Source organism: Oncorhynchus mykiss, chromosome 20 (genome assembly GCF_057628025.1).
Source record: "Oncorhynchus mykiss isolate SJ-2025 chromosome 20, ASM5762802v1, whole genome shotgun sequence".
Classification (NCBI taxonomy): domain Eukaryota; kingdom Metazoa; phylum Chordata; class Actinopteri; order Salmoniformes; family Salmonidae; genus Oncorhynchus; species Oncorhynchus mykiss.
The window spans coordinates 12,169,149-12,178,151 of NC_143041.1; positions in this window are offsets into that span (position 1 = coordinate 12,169,149).

Consider the following 9,003-nt stretch of genomic DNA (forward strand, 5'->3'; position numbering starts at 1 on the left):
ATGACTGGATTTTAGTTTTTTTTTTGGTAGCCAAACGTGACGCACCAAACGGAGCGATTTCTCCTAAACACCTGTTAATTGGAATGCATTCCAGGTGACTACCTCATGAAGCTGGTTGAGAGAAGAGTGAGCAAAGTTGTCCTCAAGGCAAACTGTGGCTACTTAGAAGAATGTCAAATATAAAATATATCTTGATTTGTTTAACACTTTTTTGCTTACTACATGATTCCATATGTGTTATTTCATAGTTTTGATGTCTTCACTAGTTTTCTACAATGTAGAAAATAGTAAAAAATAAAGAAAAACCCTGGAATGGGCAGGTGTGTCCAAACTTTTGACTGGTACTGTATATTGTATATCTTGGCTTGGCTGAAAACAGGGCTTCTCTGATACAAATCATAGGTACAAACTTCTATGATGGAGAATATAGAAGAGTAGATGTGTTTTAAATGTCAGCAATGTACAAAGCAAAATGTCCTTTTTAAGTAACTGCAAACTTGTGGCAAAATTAAGGTAAATATCTTTATTAGCGTTTAATCACATACTTATAAAGACTCTTTAGGCAATCAGTGGCATTAATTGATCAATTACGTGCAAGGGAGCAACAACAATCTAGAGTGTAGGCCTCGAGGACTGGAGTTGACCTAAATAATTGTCATTGACAACCAAGGTGTGATCGCTGCACTGTTTATTGTCCTAAGGCACAAAAAACCCAAACCAATGCCTGAAAGTTTTATCGGTTTATAATTGAGTTTATGATTGAGAAAATGAAAATCGTTACCGTCTCCACACATGAATACTTAATGGATGATATACTGTATAAAGTTATCCCATTCATAATGGCAAAGAGCATATTCATTACTTCTAGATGAAGTCCTTCCTTTATTATGAACATAATGAAACTACTTCAACCTCCAATTATGTAATAAGTCTGTCATAACTCTATATTTATCTTATCGAGTCAATGTTGGATGCAGTCTATCACAGTGCCATCCGTTTTGTCACCAAAGCCCCATATACTACCCACCACTGCGACCTGTATGATGTCGTTGGCAGGCCCTTGCTTCATACTTGTCGCCAAACCCACTGGCTCCAGGTCATCTACAAGTCTCTGCTAGGTAAAGTCCCGCCTTATCTCAGCTCACTGGTCACCATAGCAGCAACCACCCGTAGCACGTGCTCCAGCAGGTATATCTCACTGGTCACCACCAAAGCCAATTCTTCCTTTGGCCGCCTCTCCTTCCAGTTTTCTGCTGCCAATGACTGGAACAAACTGCAAAAATCTCTGAAGCTGGAGACTCTTACCTCCCTCACTAGCTTTAAGCACCAGCTATCAGAGCAGCTCACAGATCACCGCACCTGTACATAGCTCATCAGTAAACAGCCCATCCAATCTATCTCATCCCCATACTGTATTTATTTATCTTGCTCCTTTGCACCCCAGTATCTCAACTTGCGCATTCATCTTCTGCACATCCTACCATTCCAGTGTTTAATTGCTATATTGTAATTACTTTGCCACCATGGCCTATTTATAGCCTTACCTCTCTTATCCTACCTCATTTGCACATGCTGTATATAGATTTTTCTACTGTATTATTGATTGTATGTTTGTTTATTCCATGTGTAACTCTGTGTTGTTGTATGTGTCAAACTGCTTTGCTTTATCTTGGCCAGGTCGCAGTTGCAAATGAGGACTTGTTCTCAACTAGCCTACCTGGTTACATACAGGTGAAATAAAACATTTAAATGAATAAAAATGTTGAGTTTAATAATTTCAAACTGATCTGTTCAAATGACAGTTTGGTATTTTACACACTAAAAAGTGCCAAATAAGGGTTATTTGGCTTGTAACCATAGCAGAACCCTTTTTTGTGCTACATGGAACCTTTTTTTGAATGTTCTATAATGAACAATGCTCATAAGATTATAAATGTAACCTGTATGTCACACCCTGATCTGTTTCACCTGTCTTCGTTCTTGTCTCCACCCCCTCCAGGTGTCGCCCATCTTCCCTATTACCCCAGTGTATTTATACCTTTGTTCTCTGTTTGTCTGTTGCCAGTCTGTTTTGTTGGTCAAGTCTACCAGCGGTTTTCCCCTTGCACCTGTCTTTTTCTTGTTCCTGTTTTCTGTTTTTCCCGGTTTTGACCATGTCTGCCTGCCCTGACCCTGAGCCTGCCTACCATTCTGTACCTTGTCACACCACCCTGGATTATTGACTTCTGCCTGCCCTGACCCCAAGCCTGCCTACGGTTCTGTACCTTATGGACTCTGATCTGGATTACTGCCCCCTGCCTGCCCTTGACCTGTCATTTTGCCTGCCCCCTGTTCTAGTAATAAACATTTGTTACATCGACACTGTCTGCATCTGGGTCTTCTCCTGAAACGTGATAGTACGAACTGACCCTGCAGACTCAGACCACCTCCACAATGCTGTCTCCCTGCAAGAAACCCCCATTGGAAGGCACGAGGAGTTACAACAATGTCTTATAGGGGGACTCCACTCCACATGACCAGGCATTCGATACATTGCTGGAGCAATTCCACGGATTCCCCACTGGGCAGCTGGTCACACCAGTAATCTCCCTGCCTAACCCAGTGTCCCGATAACCCCGCTTACCTCCTCCGGAGCTCTACGCTGGAGATTCCCAAACCTGCTTTTCTCTTCCAGTGATCGCTTATTTTCGAGCTGCAGCCTTCTTCGTCCCCCCCGGACAGCTCGAGGATAGCGTACATCATAACGTTGATGTCCGGGAGGGCACTCGCTTGGGCCACGGCAGTGTGGGAGCAACAGTCCACCGTCTGCCTCAGTCTGGAGGAGTTCGTAGAGGAAGTTCGGAAATTGTTTGATTCTCCGTTGTCCGGGAGAGAGGCTGCTCATAAGCTGCTCCAGCTTCATCAAGACTACCGTAGTGTGGCAGACTACGTTGTGTATTTTCGCACGTTGGCGGCTGAGAGTGCCTGGAACCCGGAAGCATTGTTCGACATGTTCCTGCATGTAGTATCGGAGGAAGTAAAGGACGAGCTTGCACTCCGGGAACTACTGACGGATCTCGACTCGCTCATCGCCTTGACCGTTCGGCTCAATGGGCGACTACGGGAGCGAAGGAAGGAGAGGAGGTTCGATTTCACTCGGCCACCCAAGGCTTCCACCTCGCCTCTGAGACATCCCAGAAGTCCCCTACTGGTCCATTGCTGAGAGAACCCGAGGCTACCCGAGTTCCCCCGAGAGTCTCAGAATTTGAAATCTCTCTGGGTGCGCATCGACTCGGAGGGCGATGAGAGTTTTATGGACGCAACGCTGGCATCCGAGCTGGGCATCCCCACTCAGCCCCTCTCCATTCCCATGGACATTAGAGCGCTGGACAGATGCTCTATAGACAGGGTCACCCACAATACCACCCCCATCAACCTACGTGTGTCAAAGAACCACAGCGAGATGATCCAATTCCTGCTTATTAAGTCTCCTCAGGTTCCAAGGGTATTGGGATTCTCTTGGCTCCAGTGACACAATCCCCTTATTGACTGGTCTGCTGGTGCCATCATGGGCTGGAGCCCGTTCTGCCACGCTCATTGCCTGAAGTCAGTGCAGCCTGTCCTGGGACGTCTTCTCTGGGGCTCGGAAGTTGCCCCGGACCTCTCCGCCATTCCCGTGGAGTACCAGGACCTCCGGGAGGTGTTCAGTAAAGCCCAGGCAACTTTGCTTCTACCACACCGACCCTATGACTGCGGGATCGACCTTCTCCCAGGGACCACTCCACCACGGGGACGACTGTATTCTCTGTCGGGTCCGGAGAAAAAGGCTATGGAGACCTCCAATGAGGACTCCCTAGCTGCAGGGTTCATCCGTCCTTCTGCCTCCCCCGCCGGCGCAGAGTTCCTCTTTGTGGAGAAGAAAGACAAAACCCTGTGCCTGTGCATCGACTACCAGGGCCTCAATGACATCACGGTGAAGAACCGCTACCCACTACCACTCATCTCCTCGGCCTTCGAGCCGCTCCAGGGGGCCACCGTGTTCTCCAAGCTGGACCTACGGAATGCCTACCACCTGGTGCAGATACGGGAAGGGGGACGAGTGGAAGACTGCCTTCAACACGGCCAGAGTCACTACAAGTATCTGGTCATGCCATTTGGCCTTACCAACGCCCCTGCTGTGTTCCAGGCTCTGGTGAATGACGTTCTCCGCGACATGTTGAATCGGTTTGTCTTCATCTACCTCGACAACATCCTAATTTTCTCCAACGAACACGTTCTCCAACGCCTCCTGGAGAACCAGCTTTTTGTGAAAGCAGAGAAGTGGGAATTCCATCACTCCACTATCCCCTTCCTGGGTGACATCATCGCTGCAGGGAGTGTACAGATGGATCCCGTGAAGGTGAGAGCGGCGGTGGATTGGCCTCAGCCTACATCCAGAGTGCAACTGCAACGTTTCCTGGGATTCGCCTATTTAATCGCCACTTTATCCGGGGTTACAGCAAGCTGGCTTCCCCCTGTCTGCACTCATCTCTCCCAAGGTTCTGTTCACATGGTCCCCAGCTGCTGACTGGGCGTTCCGAGACCTCAAACACTGATTCACCACAGCTCCCATCTTGGTTCATCCTGACCCATCCTGGCAGTTTGTGGTGAAGGCCGATTCTTCGGATGCTTTGGATGTCAGAGAGGGGGCTATTCTGTCCCAGCGTTCTGCCCTGGACCTCAAGTTACATCCCTGCACCTTCTTCTCCCATCGCCTCAATGCCACGGAGAGAAACTATGATGTGGGGAATTGTGAGCTTCTCTCGTGAAGATGGCGTTGGAGGCACTGGCTGGAGGGAGCGGTACATCCATTCATTGTGTGGACAGACCACAAGAACCTGGAATATCTCCGCCACGCCAAGCGTCTCAATTCCAGGGAAGCTAGGTGTGTTCCGCTTTTCACCCGGTCCAAGTTCTACCTCTAATACTGACCAGGATCCAAGAATGTCAAGCCGGATGTGCTGTCATGCCACTATAGCCCTGTGGCTACACCCCTGGAACTTGAGACCATCTTTCCCACCTTGTGCCTGGTGTGACGGCACTCAGCTGGGGAATATGGAAGCAGGTTCCTGAGGCGCAGCATTCCTAGCCGAACCCCGGGGGGAGACCCAGATAACTGGATGTTTGTTCCTGACACTGTCCGATCCTTAGTCCTGGAGTGGGCCCACTCCTCCAAGCTTGCCTGCCACCCGGGCTCCCGTCGGACCCTGGCCTTTGTGCAACAACGCTATTGGTGGCCTACCAAGGTTCCTGACGTCTCCACGTTCGCCGCCTCATGCACGATCTGTACGCAGAACAAGACTCCCCAGCAAGCTCCGGTTGGTCTCCTTCAACCTCTGCCTGTTCCTCACCTTCCCTGGTTTCACATATCCCTGGACTTTGTCACGGGTCTCCCCCGTCTGATGGCAACACCGCCATCCTGACAGTGGATCAATTTTCCAAAGCCGCCCACTTTCATTCCTCTCCCCAAGCTACCCTGTGCCAAAGAGACGGCCCAGCTCATGGTGCAGCACGTCTTCCGGATCCATTGACTCTCAGTTCTCGTCCCGGTTCTGGAAGGAGTTCTGCACACTCATTGAGCCGTCGGCCAGACTGTCCTCCGGGTTCCATCCCCAGTCCAACGACCAGCCGGAGCAAGCCAACCAAGACCTAGAGACGACTCTGTCGCTGGCCGGACTCCCCCAACCCCACCACCTTGAGCCAGCAACTACTGTGGGTTGAATATGCCCGCAACACCCTTCCTTGCTCTGCCACGGGTCTCTCGCCGTTTGAATGTTCCATGGGTTATCAGCCCCAGCTCTTCCTGGAGCAAGAGGAAGAGATTGGCGTACCCTCGGCCCAGATGTTTGTCCGCCACTGTCGTCGTACCTGGAAGAGAGCCCGGTTGGCTCTTCTCAACACTACCTCCAGGTATTGACGACAAGCGGACCGCTACCGGACCCCGGGCTCCCCGGTATCATCTCGGGCATAGGGTATGGCTGTCAACCCGAGATCTGTAATTCCAGGTGGAGTCCCACAAACCTTCCCTCAGTTTATCGGCAATTTCCCCATCTCCAAGATACTTAGCCCCTCTGCTGTTCGTCTTCTGTTGCTCTGTACCCTCCGTATACATCACACTTTTCATGTGTCTAGGATCAAACCCATGTCTCACAGCCATTTGTCTCCTGTTTCCAGACCCCTTTTTTTAATACTTTTTCCACATTTTGTTAAGTTACAGACTCATTCAAAAATGTATGAGGAAAATAAATATTTAATCCATCTACACACAATACCCCATAATGAAAAAGCAAAAATGTTTTTTTAGAAATTCTTGCAACTGTATTAAAAATAAAAAACGGAAATATCACATTTACATAAGTATTACTCAGTACTTTGTTGAAGCACCTTTGGCAGCGATTACAGCCTCAAGCCTTCTTGGGTATGATGCTACAAGCTTGGCACACCTGTACTTGGGGAGTTTCTCCCATTCTTCTCTGCAGATCCTCTCAAACTCTGTCAGGTTGGATGGGGAGCATTGCTACACAGCTATTTTTAGATATCTCCAGAGATAATTTAATGTGTTCAAGTCCGGGCTTCGGCTGGGTCACTCAAGGACATTGAGAGACTTGTTCTGAAGCCACTCCTGCATTGTCTTGGCTGTGTGCTTGGGGTCGTTGTCCTGTAGGAAGGTGAACCGTCGCCCCAGTCAGGTCTTGAGCGCTCTGGAGCAGGTTTTCATGAAGGATCGATCTGTACTTCGCTCCGTTTATGTTTCCCTCTATCCTTAGCATAACACAACAGATAAACTGGAATGACATTCTAAATCATGGTTGTATAAAAAGAGCTGTGAACAAACCATGCCCGACCAATATTGTAATGAGCCTTCGCCCCTACATTTCAATTATCACTGACCCTATTTTTAACTGCAAAGAACCATTGATGGGCTCAAAGTGTTCTTAGAGTCATTATGGTTCCACATAGAACCATCACCCTTCCCAAAGAACGCTTGAGGAACCCTAATTTTTCAGCATTTACTTTGAGGAGGTGCATGTGTGAATCTGTGCTCTGTCTTTGATAGATCATATTGCTGGTGTTGTGAACCATACAATGTACACAACATCTTAATTTACAGAGAAAATATCACACTGGCCCTTTTTTCTAGTTTTTGTGAATGTATGAATGAATTAATGGATGAATTAATTAATGGATAAATTAATTAATTCATCAATCAATCCAATGAATCAATGGCTGAAAAACAAAAAACAAACAATACAAAACAAACAATTGATTCACAAACTAAAGAATAAACAAACCGACTAAGAAAGTCATATGTCTCAGTGTTCTGAGGTCAGAGTTTTCTCTGATTGTCGTGCTTCTCTCTCCTCCCACACAAGACAATACAGTCTGATTTCACCCCTCAGGGTTCCCCTTCTCTCTCTCTCTCTCTCTCTCTCTCTCTCTACCTCTCTCTCTCTACCTCTCTCTCTCTACCTTTCTCTCTCTACCTCTCTCTCTCTACCTCTACCTCTCTACCTCTACCTCTCTCTCTACCTCTCTCTCTCTCTCTCTCTCTCCACCTCTCTCTCTCTCTCTCCACATCTCTCTCTACATCTCTCTCTCAGGGGATAAAGCCAGACACCTGTAATCAGAGAAGATGTCTCCTTCCCAGACGCAGGATGTGACCTCATAACAGGATTTATACGTCTGTCTCCCACGCTGTCACTGAACTAGTGATTCCATCTGGTGTTCTCACATCAGCTTAACCACCACATCCCCCTCATTCTCCCCCACAACTGTATAGAATACTTTAGAGAGGAAAGAGTAAGATATGTTCTAACAATAAGTTTGGGAAAAGTAACATCAGTAAACCAGAATAGGGCTGATACTAATACAGCACATCTTGACAGTAGAGTGATGCCTTTACACAAACTGTGTACAATTTCACTACACGTAGTTGCCTACATTAGACTCTGTTCATGACAGGACAAGAAATGACAGCCAAGAAATGCCCTCCATATGATTTATCAATGTTAATGGATGGGCAGGAGATAAGACAAGGACACACACACACACACACACCGCTGTCTCCTGACTCATATGTCCTCCCCGTCTCAGACATGAGTTATTCCTTCATTATGGCCCCAATCGCCCAGAGAGCAGGCAATTACACCCCAGAACACATGAGACTGGAAGCAGGCTAACCCAACCGTCCCCGTTTATACCTCAGGACCAGCAGCACGCTAACCCGACCGTCCCCGTTTACAACACACCCTCATTCATTATGCTGCAGTGTTAGTAAGGCAATATGCTTTGGATCACGACCAGATAACTATTCAATCACATTACCATCCTTTTCCCTTACATTGAAATATTGGTATGGATTACCTTTATTACGGGATTCTAAGTTGTGTTTATTGTGGTGTAATTATGACAAGAGGTGTAGATGCAGGTTGTGTGCTGTTCGTAATGTTAATAACAGCCATGGAGAATTGTAATTTTCCCTATTAGTCCAGGGATAGAGGAGGGTAGGATTTAGGAGCTGTGTCTCATTGTACCTTCTGTATGTCACAGATAAAACACACACACACGCGCACACACGCACACGCACACACACACAGTGGCTTCTTCAGCTGCCAACACCTGATTAGTTAGTTGGCTAATTACCAGAAAATTATGTATTAGTCACCTAAATGTCGGCTTGGAGTACCGTTTGACTCAAATTATAGTGTGTTTATTTTTGGCAACAGGCATAGACTTTTATGAAAGGGCATTATATACTGTACGTGTGGTTGATTCAGTCTAATCAGCAAGGTAGACTGAGGTTAAAAACACAGTTACCTGGTAAGACATCATTGTGTTAGAATCGGCTGAATCCCATTGGCTCATTCATCCCCTCAACTCTCTCCTGCAACATATCCTCAGGCCAATGTTGCAGAAGAGAATACATTCTCAGTCAAGTTCCCTGAGCAACTTCTCATCGCCTGTCTGTCGTTCTAAAACAGATAC